Source organism: Mustela nivalis, assembly GCF_964662115.1.
Source record: "Mustela nivalis genome assembly, chromosome: 14".
Taxonomy (NCBI): Eukaryota; Metazoa; Chordata; class Mammalia; order Carnivora; family Mustelidae; genus Mustela; species Mustela nivalis.
In genome coordinates, this window is record NC_139033.1 from 44,114,950 (window position 1) to 44,130,349 (window position 15,400).

A 15,400-nucleotide genomic window follows, 5' to 3' on the forward strand; every position below is an offset into this window, starting at 1 on the left:
TTTTTTTAAAAACAAAAATGTTAAAAATGTACCATCTACAATAGAATTTTAAAAATCTACTAGAAAAAAAAAAAAACTAAAAAACAAAAATCCAGGGGCTCGTGGGTGGCTCAGACAGTTTAAGCGTCTGACTCTTGCTTTCAGCCCAGGTCATGGTCTCGGGCTCACTGCTCCCCCTGCTCTCAGCGGTGAGTCGGCTCCAGATTCTCCTGCTCCCTCTCCCCTCCTCCCTGCATGCGTGCTCTCTCTCTCTCTCTCACCCTCTCACTCACTCTTGCTCTCTCTTTTTCTCAAATATTTAAAACACCCATACATAGAAATTCATTAGGTCTCAGGGATCCACCTAAAAAGAAAATAGGGACAGAAATGAAAAACCTAAGTAGGGGGAGGGTGTTAGATTCATGGGTTAGAAGCTGACATTGCTCCTGCGTCTGGGAGGCAGGACGATTCTACCTCATTCCTGCCTTTGCCAGTCCCTCATCCACACAGTCTTGCCCTGCACTAAGAGCAGCACCATGCACCCTCCTCAAAGAAGATATCCCAAAGTCCCATCCCACTCCCACACTCAGCCTGACACCTGATCGTGGTCTTGTTCCGAAGCACGGGAGGAACCCATTCGGCCTGATACTCTCCCAGCGGGCAGTGACGGCCTCCGGCTTTTCACCCGCCGTTGGTGGGTTCTCACCATCCACCGGCCACCTCCTCTGAAGTCAGCAAGTCAGCGGCACATTTAACATGACACTATTTACAGCAATCACATAATTTACTCGAGCTAATTTAGGCAAAAAAGGACTTATTTCTGGGCATTAGGTAGCTACCAAATTCTGAGGTAGACCGGAAACTAACTTTGGATACTGCTCAGCCGGGAGAAACACCCAACCACTCCCCACGACAGAGACAGCTTAGCTGCTGCCCCACCCAGCACCAGCACCCACCCACGCAGCTAGAGGCCAGTCACTAACTGCCCACAGCTGCCGCAGAGGACACCAGTACCACCACATTGTCCCAGTGCCCGTGCACCTGCTACCCCTGATGCTCACTCCCCACTAAGTACCAGCCAATTGATTGGCTCTGCCTGGAGAAAGCTGGCCACAAGCAGAGCCCCAGCTGCAGGGAAACCTAGACAGTGAAGCCTTTAGCTGCCCTTGGGGTCAGGAGTGCGTCGCATGAGCCCAACTGTGGCCGCTGTCATTTTACACCTTGCTCTTGAGTCTTAAGTGAGGTAATACTTAAGCACGGACAGTATAAATTCGAGGACAGGGATTTATGTCTGATTTCTGCATGTCTGCATCCCACACCTAACACAGTACCTGACCTCAAGAAATATTTGTTTTTTGTTTTTTTAAAGATTTTATTTATTTGACTGACAGAGATCACAAGTAGGCAGAGAGGCAGGCAGAGATAGAGAGGAAGGGAAACAGGCTCCCTGCTGAGCAGAGAGCCCGATGCGGGGCTCAATCCCAGGACCCTGAGACCATGACCTGAGCCAAAGTCAGAGGCTTAACCCACTGAGCCACCCGGGCGCCCCAAGAAATATTTGTTGAAGAGGGGTGCCTGGGTGGCTCAGCTGGTTAAACGTCCAACTCTTGATCTCGGCTCAGGTCATGATGTCAGGGTTGTGAGATCAAGCCCCACATTGGGCTCTGTGCTTGGCAAGGAGTCTGCTTGAGATTCTCTCCCTCTCCCTCTGTCCCTCCCCACAGCCAACACCATTAGCTTTCTCTCTCTCCCCAACTAAAATAAAATTTTAAAAGAGATATTTTTTGAGGGGCGCCTGGGTGGCTCAGTCAGTTAAGCATCTGCCTTTGGCTCAGGTCATGATCTCGGGGTCCTGGGATTAAGTCCCAACACGGGATTCCCTGCTCTGTGGGGAGTCTCTTTGTCCCTCTCCCTCTGCCCCTCTCCATTATCATTCTCTCTCCTCTCTCTCAAATAAATAAATAAAATCTTTAATTAAAAAAAGGAAATATCTGTTGAATGATACCAGATTTGGCACAGTTTCTAAAACATGATAAGCAGTAATAAGGAGTAGCTAGTATTATTTCGCATGATAGGAAGTCCCGGAGAAAACTAATCCAGCAACCCAACACCATCCTGAGGACACCAACTCTGCCTGTCTGTAGCTTTTGACACCCTCTGTCTGGCTCCCCTCACGGGCACAAGGGGATTGCCCAGTTCCTGGTGTTGCATCAAGGCATGATCTCATTGAGGGCACAGCCTGGGAGTGGGGCTCCTTTCCCACAGGTCCCCTCACATTTTCATGCCTGAGCCTGCTTCCCACCCCCATCCCTAAACCATCAGTGCCAGGAGAGGAATCCACCATCACAGCGAACTAATCGGGATCTGGAGCCAGGCTGGATCAGCTGTGTGGACGGGAAGGAATACCAGAATATACATCAGGCTCCTACAGGAAGAAGGGAGTGGGAAGCAGAGTAGACAGGTAACCAACAGATCAGCTATGATCAGGGCAGAGGGAAAGGCCGGAGCCAGGCTGCCCCCAACAACCCCCATCCAGGACTCCTGAGTCCCAGCTCTCAGACCCAGCAGTTGGGTGAAACGGGTCAGAACCCCAAGAACAGTTCCCAGGCCAAAGGCCTATGGAAGCACAGGAGGTGTGGAGCGGGGGGGGGGGGTCCCTCATCCGGGATCCCACACACAGGCTGCATGAACGAACGGTGGCTTCCCCATCTCCCAGAGTCCGCTTAATAGGAAACAGGATTTGGTGGGGGAACAAACAGTTTATGACAACCCCAGCCCTCAAACTGGAAACATCTGTCCTCACCATAGCACAACTTCCAGCCCAGCCCAGCCTGGCTCCTGAGGGGGCCCACCCGGCCTGGCTGGGGAACCCAAGAACTTTCTTGGGGATAACATGAAGGAGCCCCCAGCCTGGGGGGGTCTCCAAGCTCCCAGCCTGGCCCCCAGAGCCTCATGAACTCCTAGCCTTAATCATATTGGCCTCAGCACTGTCCCACCCCAGGCCATGGGGGCTTTAGAACTGATGGTCCGCCAGGAGCCCGGGGTGACCATTGATTTTATGTACACTGGGGGCCAGGGCTGGAAAGGGAGATCTGAAGCTCTAGCTTCAGTCCCCAAGACTGTCCCTTACTCATCCAGTTGTCTCTGCTCCCACTCTCTGCCTGGACTAGCCATGCCCACCTTGTGTCCCCCCCAGTTCCTGTCCCCCTTCCAGACCAGGCTCAGAAGTCATTTTCGGCCAGGCAGCCCAGCCCCTGCTGCTTAGATGACAGTGGTGCCCCCAGAGTCGCTGTCTGGCACCTACTTCAATAGACACAGAAGCTCTCCCAGGCAGCTCCAGGGGCCCATCTATGGCCATGCCAGCATCTGCAAGCCCTCAGGGACAGCAGGGCAGGAGAAGTGAGACGTGCACCTGGAACCAAGGGTGCCTGGCAGGGGCTGAGGCCTGGGGGTCCCACCGGCAAAAGCTGATACCCACCCATGCAGCTCCCACGAAGGCCGCTGCTGCCGCAGCAGAGACCACTGTGGTCCCCTGGCTGCCCTGAAGAGCATCTGGTTACCTAGCTTACGTCTCTGCAGCACAAGAGCGTCTGGTTACCTAGCTTACGTCTCTGCAGCACAGGCCTGTCGCGAGGTCGCCCTGGGCCTTGGTCTGGGGTCTGGAATGGGAGGATCAGCCTGTGGGGACCAGGGCTGGGGAGACATTGGAGATGAAAGACAAGAAGTGCCCAGGGCAGAGGGGCTTCATGGATGGTAGGCGGCTTAGTGGAAGCAGGTGCCCCCAGCAGGCTGCTGGCAATGTTGGTTCTGACCTGAATTCACATAGATGACAGCGGCATGGAAGGAATTTTCCCAGAGAGTGTTGAAGAGATAGGGGAGGGGCAGGGGAGCCCCTAAGCCCCAGAAAGCTCTGCCCAGAGCCTGGCATGGCAGGACCTTGTCAGGGGCTGTCTGTCTCATGGGTGGGGGGTAGAGGGAGTGGAAGGAGCTCGGCCCGTGGCCAAGGCTGAGCATGGGTCCTGGCTGCCTCTGATGAGGCCTCGCCCAGTTGACCCAGTTTAAATCCAGCCTCCTCCGGGAAGCCATTCCAGACCAGACCAGTCCCGTGTTCTCCCTTCCTGGGCTTCCTTGGCCCAACCACAGCCCTGCCACCCGAGGAGGTCCTCCAGGGAGTTGGGGGGGGCAGTGCCCTGCCAAAAGGCATCTTCCTCCCGGCCCCCGGGTGGGCCAGACTGCCGGCTCTCCTTCCGGACTCTGCGTCTGTGCCCGCTCGCTGCGCCTCTGCTGCCTACAGAGTGTGGGGAGAGCTGGCCTCAGAAGGCACGTGCTGGGGAGGGAGTGGCTGCTGGGCGACTGGGGGCAAGGGATGTCGGGGGCTGGAGGCTGGGAAAGGTGTTTCTTCACCAAGGCCAGCCAACGAGCAGTGCTCCCCAGTGCGTAGGGGTGAGGACAGCCTGGAAGGAGAGTCCCACACGAGGGCTCCAGCCCCTGGCTGCACCAGGACTGGCCCTTCCAGGCCCTCCCAGGCCTAAGTCCAGGTGCCATCTGCGCCCTCCCCAGCCCCACGTCAGCATGAGCCCCGGCTGGAGCGGGTGCTGGCAGAGCGAGGGGCAGCTGGGTGGGTGCAGACACCTTCCCACCAGCCCGCCCCCCGCCAGAGAGCAGGAAGCCCAGACCCAGCCTTCCCCCTTCCCCTTCCCCCTCCGGGTCCAGGGACCGGGAAACCAGATGTCAGCTGAGGCGGCCATTCCAAAATGCACACATCTTCAAAGCACGGCTATTTTCCATGTCCTTTGGGCAATTTTAAAACAAGTCCGTAAAACTGGAATTTTAATAGATGACATATTGGCACGCGTGCGCGCGTGTGTGTGTGTGTGTGTATTCGCGTGCACACACATGTCTGGGCATCTTGGGTGGGGGCCATTGCTGCCTCAGTATCCTGGGACGAGTGTGGGCTGGGGGGTGTTTCTGAAAGAGCCACCAGGCTCACTCCCCAGTTCACGGTGCGTTGCAAAGGAGCTGAGCCTTCCTTCAGGAATTGGTGGGGGAAGAGGGCTGAGCCTCAGCGCAAGCCTGATGGGGGCAGCGCAGGAGGCCTCCTTGCCTAGGATGGGGGGTGGGAAGCGCAGCCAGATGGGAAATCAAGGCCATACACCCCACCCCCCAACACTTACGTGCCCCTTCTCCTGACCCAACTTTGAACCCAGATGTGTTGGTGTGCTCTGGCTGCCGTAATAAATACTATAGACTAGGGGGCTTCAGCCACAGACATCTACTTTCTCACAGTCTGGGGGCTGGAATTCCAAGGTCAAGGTGTCCACAGGACTGGTTTCTCCAGAGCCCTCTTTCCTTGGCTTGCGGATGGTGGTCTGCTCCCCGTGTGCTCCCTCACATGGCCTCCACTCTGTGTGTGCTCTGGTCTGGGCCCTAATCCTTCTTCTAAGGACTCCTTATACTGGCTTCGGGCCCTCCCTAATCTTACCTTAATTACTTCTTCAAAAACCCTATCTCCAAATACAGTTTGAACAACACAGATTTGACCCTCCTGGGTCTACCTAAACAAGGATTCTCTACAGAGCGGTACTGTAAGTGTTTTCTCTTCCTTAGAATTTTCTTAACACTTCTTTTCTCCAGTTTATTTCACGGTGAGAAGACACACAAACCATGTGCTCGTGGACTGTTTCTGTTCTCAGTAAGGCTTCCAGCAATAGGACGCTATGAAGTAGTTAGGTCTCTAGGTAGGGAGGTGTCAAAAGCCACAGACAGGTTTTCGGGGCGCTTGGTTGGCACAGTCAGGCGTGCAACTCGCGGTTTCAGCTCCGGTCGTGGGATCGAGCCCTGCGTCGTCGGCTTCCGCTCTGCCCACCCGCACCTGCTCGTGCTCTCGCTCTCTCTAAAACCAATCAGTCAATCAGATTTTCAGCTCATGAGGGTCAGGGCCCCGACCCTGCACTGCCCAAGGGTCAATACAGTCCCGTTCCGTGGCACTGGGGGTTCGGACCTTCACCTATGAAGGAAATGGTTCCCACTGTGGTCCCACTTCAACCCCTTCACCTTTAACTCCCTTTACTTGCTTCCTTCTCCTGCTGGGCGCCCCAGGCAGTGTCCCTGCTCCCACACACACATCCACACATGCTCACACTCACCAGCACTCAGCACTCAGGACAGAGCCCCAGCATCCTCCAGCTCCGACCTGGGGAACTGGACCCCTCTTTCCCTGGAGCTACCGTCAGACGCAGAGCTGGCCCCAATGCCTCCCAGCGGCCTCTCTGAGTCCCCGGGGCGGGCCGCTCTCTGTCCGGGTCCTCTGACCGCCGCCCACCCTGCCTGAAGAAGCTCCTCCCACTTGACCCTCCCGCCAGTTGCTCTGCTGTCTTGTTCTCTGACACGCGTGTTCCTTCCCTTGTGTATCTTTCTCGTGAATTTGTTGACTCAGGACGGTCTACCCGTCCAGTGGGGTGCTCGGTGGGGGCAGCACCAGATCCCAGGGGACACGCCGGAGGACATTTCCATCCTCCGCTGCAGAACGGCTACCAGCTGCGGTCTACAAACACAGAATCCGAGCTGGTACAGGGGAAGGGAGACAGTACCGGGGTCCGGGGCTCTGTGTCCTCAGTTCAGGGGAAGGAGCTGGGGGAAGAGAGAGACTGTAGTTTCAGGTGGGGTAGAGGGGATGGCTGGCATAAGATCTTTCAAGGCGCAGGGTAGCTGCCCCATGCGAGGTCACATTTCGGCTGTGCCTCTAAGTCTGGACAGGCGACACCATGAGGAAGGGCCCTGCTGGCGCAAAGGCAAGGGAAAAGTCCTGGGGTTGGAAAGCGGCTCTGCTCAGCCAAGGCCTGGGCCAAAGGAGGCCAGGGGCCCCAAGCTGGCCCCAGTAAGTCCTAGTGAGGGCTGTGACAGTAATTTTGACTGTGGGAATGTGGAGCAGGCCTGGAAAAGGGGTTTCAGAGGAAAGGCAATTCATTCTTCCATTCTAAACCTGTTGCTCTCATTAATGGAGCCCATTCCACGGTCATACCTTTACTTCGCCGCTGCCATCTTTAAACGGGGCAGAAGAAATGTGTGCACAGAAGGACACTGATGGGAAGTCACTTTCCAGGTGCCATGTGAATGGTGTGTGTGTATGTGTGTATGCACATGCATGAGTGTGCATGTGGAAAAGAGAATGGAGTCATCATCACATCAAAGTCTGTGTGTGGGGTGCCCCCTGGAGTTAAGCAGTGCACAACCCATGCAAATGTACTTGACTGCCCTAAGCCTTGCCTCCCATCTGCTAAGGAAGCCCTTGAGGCCCAGGGCCTACACCCCAACCTCTGTCTTCCTGAGCTACTCCCTAGACTCCCCATCCCGCAGGCTGAATCAGGTAGGAGCTTGTGCCGTCCGACTCCCCAGGGCCCCAAACTGCCCAAAATCCCCTCTGGGTCCCTCCTGGCTTCCCTTCTTTGTCCTCCTGACAAGGTTGCTCCCTCAGCCAAATGGTCCTGTTATGTTCCTCCTATAGATTCAGCAGGGACGATAGAGGGCAGGGCGGTGTGACCTTGGCTCTGAAACTTTGGCAAGGCCCCACCCCTCTCACCTGAGTCATGGAATTCTCCAGAGTGGGCAGGGCTGCACCCCGGAGCCAGAAGAGGTGAGGTCATGGGTCGCGTCCACCACAGTCCCCGCCCCTCCCAGTGCTGTGGCAGCTGAGTTCATGTTTCCGGGAACTTACTCGCCTTGACCTGGACACTGGAGCAGGCAGGAGGGGGCTTGCCTCTCCTTCTGGCCTTCAGGTCCCCTCCAGCTTCCTGTCCCCTCCACTTGAAAGAGAAATCAGGAGCCTGGTGGGCCTCTGCGAGGGCAGGGAGGGGCACTCGGTGCACCATGACAGAGAGGGGGAAGAGCAAGGGCTGTCTTCCCCTGGGGGGTGGGGGTGTCTTGGGGACAGTCTGGGAGGAGGGGAAGGAAGTCAGAGTCTGGTGCTAGACCGGTACAGGTGTACCCCAGGGTTCTGAGCAGGGGTGTGGCTTGGCACAGGTGAGGGCGTGCGGCCCTACCGTGGAACTGTCCCCAGGCTTGAAGGGGCCCTCATGAAGGCAGGTGCCGCTGACACTGAAGGCCACCAGGCCCCACGGAGAATGGAGAGCAGGGAAGTGTCAGGACCCGCCTAGGCTGAGCCCCAGGCTGCTTGGCACAGAGCAGCTCACTGTTGCCGAAAAGTCATGCGTCTTCCCCCAACCCTGACCCAGACAGGCCAGCCACAGCTTCCAGAAGGGAAACCAAGGCTATGAGAAGGTCACCAGGGGGGCCACAAGGGCTCAGTCCAGCACCCCCACTCCAGATCTGTGCCCCATCTTTCCACAGTGGTGGGACTCGGCCCCACAGAGCCGGCCCAGAGGAGGAGCGGCTGTCAGTGAGGGAGGCAGGCGTTTGTGGGGGAGCGGAGAAGAGGAGAAGGCTGCTTCCACACCTGGGACTCTGTGATGGGGATAAAGCATCCACGCACATGTGGGAAAACGACTAGAACAGGGACAGGCCAGGACTCGGGCTTCTGAAGCCATCTCCCCAGAAGCCGGAAGGATGACTCCAGACCAGCGGAGCCCTCAGAAATTCAGGGGGTTTGGAGAGCAGAGCCGCCCAGGACCAGAGGATGGGGGCGAGGAGTCATCCTGAGGGCCTGCGGGTCCTTGGACTTCAGGCCAGACTACAGCAAGGCGCCCCCGGAGACCTTATATTTGGAGCTGGGATGAGCAGGGGGGAGGGGCGTAGCTCTCCGTGCTCTTCTCCAGGCCCTGACCCCTTGCCCTGGGGATGCTGCTCGAGGGGCTGGGGGTGACGATTTAGAGCTGGAGCATCGGGTGGGCTCCTGTCTGACACGCCCCCATGTCCACGGCACTCCCGGTGCTGACTCGGGGGCGGTTTTTCACCCTCAGCAACTCCAGGAAGGGGGAAGCTGGCTGGGCTTGGTTTCGAGACTTTTGGAGACAGCTGTGTTCACTCACAATCTCCCAGACATACTTGGCACACGCACACACGCGCACACTCTCACACACACCACACACACTCACACACTCTCACACACACACGCACGCACACCTGCAGCCAAGATGGAGGCTCAGGTCAGGGACGTCCCAGGAGGCGGAGTGGGGGGGACCCGGGCTGGGCGTACTCAAGGGAAGGTCGTGCTTTGCAGCTGTGGCTGCAGCCCTGAGAGGGAAGGGCTGGTCCAAGGCCTGTTAGGGCCCACGAGGGCTCAAGGGCTCAGCAGCAGGTGCTCTCAGCAGCCCCCTCCCCCCCCCCCGCCCGACTCCTGGCTCACTTCCCCTGCTGTCCTCTGGGCCTCGGCTCCCCTCCAGGCCAGGCTGGGCCCTCTGCAGGCTGGGGCCTGGTGGCAGGTGGGGGTAGGGGTTTCCTCTGCCACAGTCCCTTCCCAAGGACCCCACCCCAGAGGCTGGCCCCAACGTGCACGTGGAGCACCAGCTCCTGGGCAGGTGGCGTTTCCCTCCCACGGAGCCGCTCTGCCCCACCACGCCTGGAGCTGTGCCCCACCCCACGACCTGAGGAGTAAGGAGAATTCGATAGTGGGGCCACAAAAGGGATGTCAGCTCCCACAGCAGAGGACCCCAGCCTCAAAGCTCCTGGCCAGCTGCAACCATGCCAGCTCCCCCTCTGCTGGGCCAGGAAGTGGGGGGCTGAGGGAGGGTGCTGGGGAGGGTGGTCTCGGGTCACAGCAAACGTGCTGAGGGAGCAGCTTCCTGCTCTGTCACTTACCAGGTCTGTGATCTTGGGCAGGCATGTGCCCTCCCTAGACCTCTCTTTCCCATCTGTGACAGGCTCTGATGAAGGCGTCCACCTCAGAAGACTTCTGTGGGGTTGACTGAGATGATGCTCGGAGAGCATGGCGGGGGGCGGGGGGCTTGGTGGATGAAACCTTCTTCCGGGGCCGGGAGCCCCCGTAGCCTGAGCTCAGGTGCAGAGTGGGGGTGAGCCAGGTCAGGGCCCCAGGGAGCAAGAGGCCTCGATGCCCAAGAGCCGGCCCGGCTGGGAGGAACCCGGGGCCCCTGAGCTGTGGATCTGCGCAGGGTTTGAAGGGCGGGCTCAGTCCCTTGCTCGGAGGCCGGCCGAGCACTGCTAAAGAGACACGGGGCCTCCCCGGAGCCTACCAGCCCCCAGTGCCAAAGCCGCCCTGAGCTGGTGGAGGGTGGCCCTGGATATGAAGAGGGGACTGTCTAGGCCTCTCCCCTAACCCTGAACAGGGACATTGGCAGGGGCTGGGGAGCAGCAGCCCTGGATAAAGACCACTTTGCCCATTTGCAACCTGCTGAGTGGGCACCAGGACCAGCCCTTCAAAGCCCCAGATCGAGGCCCCTTAGGGCTTCAATTCAGCTGCTCCAGCGAGCTCTGGGCACAACCCCCCACCCTCCACCTCTGTCCCCAATCTGGCCTTGCTGGTTCGCTCCGCCCCTCGGACTCCCTGAGGGATGAGGGCAAAGCCTTGGCCTTGGCTTCCTCCATGATGCCCAGCCAGGCGGGTGCTGGCCTGCAGGTCCCATGAATGTACCTGAAGACAGGGAGGGGCATGAGGGCTGGGGGGGGTGGGTGGAAACCATGCCCCACCTCCCCTAACCCTAACCAGATGCACCCAGATTCACACTAGGAGTAAATGGGCCTAAATACATCTTCGTTCTGACTCCCATGAAGCAGGAAGGCTTCTCTTTCCCCAGAACCCTCAGGGCAGCATCTTTGGGTGAACCCTCTCCCTCCTGGGCCTCAGTTTCTTCCTCCTGCGAGTCAGCACCCGCCTGGTGCCCCCGAGGCTGTTCCCGTGAGCACTGAGGTCATGGCTGGGAAGCCATGAGGTTCCTCCAGGAAGACGCGCCGTAAATACCTCCTTGGTCTCATTATCTTCATTAGGCCCCGGGAGCCCAGGCGTGACAGCAGAGCGGGTGGGGCGCATGAGTTGCCCCAGAAGAATGGGGCCTCTCCTGGGACCAGAGAAGCTGGAGAACAGGGTTTCGGCTAGGTGTCCAATCACAAGGCAGGAAGAAGAAAACCCTGTCTGAGCCCAGAGAGCCTCAGCGCTGTGATGTTTTCTGTCTTGGCAGGGGGTACATTCGTGCAGACAGAGCCCTCCTATCCTGAGACTTGAGTAGAATCTGAGGACCCAGACAACTTCCCTCCTGGGTGGGGGTCGGGGGAGGCAAAGGGTGGGGCAGGTGGGGCCCTGAGTTCCCCAGGTAGCGAGCAAGTCAGCCTTCGTGGGAGCTGGTCCCCTTGTCATTTCTGAGCCATTCTTATGATACTGTATTTTTTTTTTAAGATTTTATTTATTTGATAGAGATCACAAGTAGGCAGAGAGGCAGGCAGCCAGGTGGGGAGGGAGCAGGCTCCCCGCTGAGCAGAGAGCCTGGCAGCGCTCAATCCCAGAATCCTGGAAGGCAGAGGCTTTAACCCACTGAGCCACCCAGGCAGCCCTATGATACTGTATCTTAAAACTTCCTGTCATACACACACTCAACAAACAAGGAATGGATGGGAACTTCCTCAACCTGATTAAAGATTTCTATGAGAAGCCCACCATGGACATGGTGCTTCACAGTGAAATGTTGAAGGCTTTCCCTCTAAGATCAGGAACAAGACAGGGACCGCTGCACCCATGGCTTCTGTTCAACCTTGTGCTGGACATTCCAGCCAGAGTGATTAGGCAAGAAAAGAGATGGAAGGAAGAAATACAACTCCCTCTGTCTGCAGAAGACATGATCTTGTACATAGAAAATCCTACAGAATCCATCAAAAAGCTATTTGAACTGGTAAACAATTCAGCGAGTTTGCAGGATACAAAATCAATATGCAAAAATCCACTTAATTTCTGTGCACTAGCAACGAACAATCCGAAATGAAATTAGGAAAGCAATTCCATTTACAGTAACATCGAAAAGAGTAAAACACTTAGGAATAAATTTGATCGAACAAATGTAGGCCTTGTAATTTGAGAACTACAAAATATTGTTGAAAGAAAGTTTAAAGATTGGAATAAATGGAAAGACATCCCATACTCCTAGATTGACAGGCTTGGGGGCGGGCTGGCTTGGTTGACAGAGTGTGTGACTCTTGATCTCAGGGTTGTGAGTTCGAGCCCCACATAGGGCGTACTCAAAAATAAAAAATCTTTAAAAAACAAAACAAAACAGGGGCGGCTGGGTGGCTCAGTGGGTTAAGCCGCTGCCTTCGGCTCAGGTCATGATCTCAGAGTCCTGGGATCAAGTCCCACATTGGGCTCTCTGCTCAGCAGGGTGCCTGCTTCCTCCTCTCTCTCTGCCTGCCTCTCTGCCTACTTGTGATCTCTCTCTGTCAAATAAATAAATAAAATCTTAAAAAAAAAAAAAAAAAAACAGAAAAAGGCTTACTATTGTTAAGATTACAGTACTCCCCAAATTGATCTAGGGTTGTGAGTTCAAGCCCCACATAGGGCGTACTCAAAAATAAAAAGTCTTAAAAAAAACAAAACAAAACAGAAAAAGGCTTACTATTGTTAAGGTTACAGTACTCCCCAAATTGATCTAGGGTATCAACACAATTCCCATCTCTTAAGTCCCCATAATGTCCATTTCTGGGGTGCCTGGGTAGCTCAGTGGGTTAAAGCCTCTGCCTTCTGCTCAGGTCATGATCCCAGGGTCCTGGGATCGAGCCCCACATCGGGCTCTCTACTCAGCAGGGAGCCTTCTTCCCTCCCATCCCCCTGCCTGTCTCCCTGCCTACTTGTGGTCTCTGTCTGTCAAATAAACGAACAACAACAACAACAAAAATGTCCATTTCCATGAGTCAGGGATGGAGCCTTCTATTTACAAGAGTATGGGTCTTAACTTAGTTATTCGCTCAGGACCACCCACAGCTGACCCCAGAAGTCTGCCCACCTTAGGGCGATAAGTTAGTTGTCGAAGGAAAGCCCAGACTCAAATGCACTTGGAATGAACCCCAGTGCTGTGTAACCTTAGGCATGTTGCTTAGCCTCCCTGAGCCTCTTTTATGCAAGATGGGATAGCTATCACCTATCTCAGAGCTGTGAAAAACAAGTAAAACAAATGTTTGCAAGATATCTCCCATAGGGTCCAACACACACACGAGGAGCTCAGCCAAGGTTTAGCTGCCTGCCTGCCCTCTCTCCATTGCTCAAGCTCCTGGGTCGGATGGGTGCACCTGCCTTGGGGTAGGCCCGGGCCTAGAGAGGACTGGGGACCCAGGGTGATGTGCACTCTGGATGCTGTCTAATGCCTGACGTCCTGGAAGGGCTAGGATGCACAAGGGCCTTCTGGAGCCCTTAGGAGCCGTGGTCAGCGGTTTGCTGCTGCGTGGGCTTGCAGCAGTGCTGGAGGATTCAAGAGTGGCAGACAACGCATAGAAAGAGCCTGCATGGAGTAGTTGGCCGATATGTAGCGGAGATCTGTTTGCCTTTCAGAGAGTAGAAGAGAGCGTGAGCAGAGAGCCTCGGAGGAGAACGTCACCAGAGAGAGGGAGTCATAAAAGCCCAGGCCTTCATACTGGCCCGTCCCCGGGAAGGAAAGAAGACGGCCCGCAAGGGCTCGGGATAGGAGTAGCTGAGTCAAGGAGGTGGGAAGTTTCGAGAATAAAAGCCCACGTTTGTGTCCTGCTTACTAAATGCCAGAAACTGGGCCAAACGGTTGCCGGCCTCTAACACCTTCGGTCCTCCTGAGAACTCACTTTACAGGGAAGACGTGGCCGCCAAGGCGGTACTGCTCGGGGAAGAGCAGAGAAGGAGTTCGCTCCCCTGGTGATGGGCCTGGAGGCCAGGGAGTTCTCTCCGTGGGGTGAAGGGTGGGCCCGCAGAGCGCTTGGGAGGGTGGGACAGGGGTTAGGATTAGGGTTAGGCTTAGGCTTAGGCGTAGGAGATACGAGGCCTTGCCTTTGCCCAGCGAGCCTGACCCGGGGAGTCCAAGAAAGAGACAAACAGGCAAAACCAAACCATGGTGGGACAAATGCCAAGAAAAGCAAAGAAGCCATCACTTTTGAAGTCAGGATGGCAGTCACCTCTGGGGGGGCGGCCAGGAGGAGGCTGGGACTAGAAGGGGCCCGGGATGGGGGGGCGGGGGAGGGCCTCTGGGTGGTGGAAACTTCCCCATGATCTGTGAGCTGGTTGTGGGCATTTCCTTGATAATCCTCTATTCAGCGGCACATTTGTCTTTAACACACTTTTATCTCTGCCTATTTCATGATAAGGAAGGGTTGTGTTTTTTTTTTTAAAGAGGTGGGGGGAACCCAGAGCAATAGGACCCAGGAACAGGAGCCCGACCACAGAGAAGCGTGAGGCTCGCAGGTTGTTGGGAACTATTGTACATAGCGCAACAGCGCGACACTGGAAAATCAAGCTGGTATGGACGCTTGCTCAGAACTGCTGAGGACAGACCCGCAAGAGGAGACAGAAACTCTGTGTAGCTCTCTGGAGACGCCAGGCAGCTGGCACTTTCCGTACGGTTCACTTCTGTGATGCTTGTGGTTTTTAGCATACAGTACCTGTAATGGCTTAGGTATAATGGGTTTCTAACAGAAAGAACCCCAAACATTTAACAGAAAAAGGGCTGTGGTCATTCCTCCTGAGTGGGACTGGCCTTGAGACGGGGAGGCTGTGCTCCAGAGGCCAAGGCTGCTGACCCATTTTCTGGAGGTACCCTCCAGAGGCCTGGGAGATAACACTGACATCTCCAGCAGACTTGTGCTATGGTCCGTGGGTCTGTCCACTGGAGCCAGAGCCCTACCCCTTCCAGAAAAAAATCCATTAACATACCTCCCTTATCTGGGTGCCTTGGAGCCATTGCTGCCCTGCTCTCCCTTCCCAGCAGGATGGTGATGGGGCCGTGATGGGCCATGGAGTCCGGAGTCCATCCACCGCCTGGCAGTGGGGGTGAGGAAGGAGGGGACTCCTGCAGATCGGGGAGCTGTTCCAGGGGCAGCCAGAGACCTGGGGCCCCCCTGCTCCTGCTTGACAAAATGCCTCTGTCACATTAAGCTCCTTCAGTCCGGGCTCTTAGGCCAACAAGGGCTGAGTCCTCATCATTTTTACCCCACGGGGTACGACTGGAGAGGTGCGGGACCCCCAGAGAGCAGAAAGGAATCCTTTGGATAATTAAACACTGAGAGACGGGTAAAGGACATCATAACAAAGTTCAAAGACAAAAGACACAGCAGAAGAAAATCTAAATTGACACCATAAGTTAAAATAGAAAGGATTTGCATTCTGAATCTAGAGATGAGAAAAAAAGAGAACCCAATAGAACTATAAGCAAAAGATGGGGAGAAGAAATCCTCCCCCTTCCAAATTAAATGGTCCATGAACGCACGAAAAGAGGAAACACAAAACGGCCCCAATAAGATGGTATTTTTCCCTTATCGGTTTGGGAGAAGAAAAGGCCACTACCACCCAGGG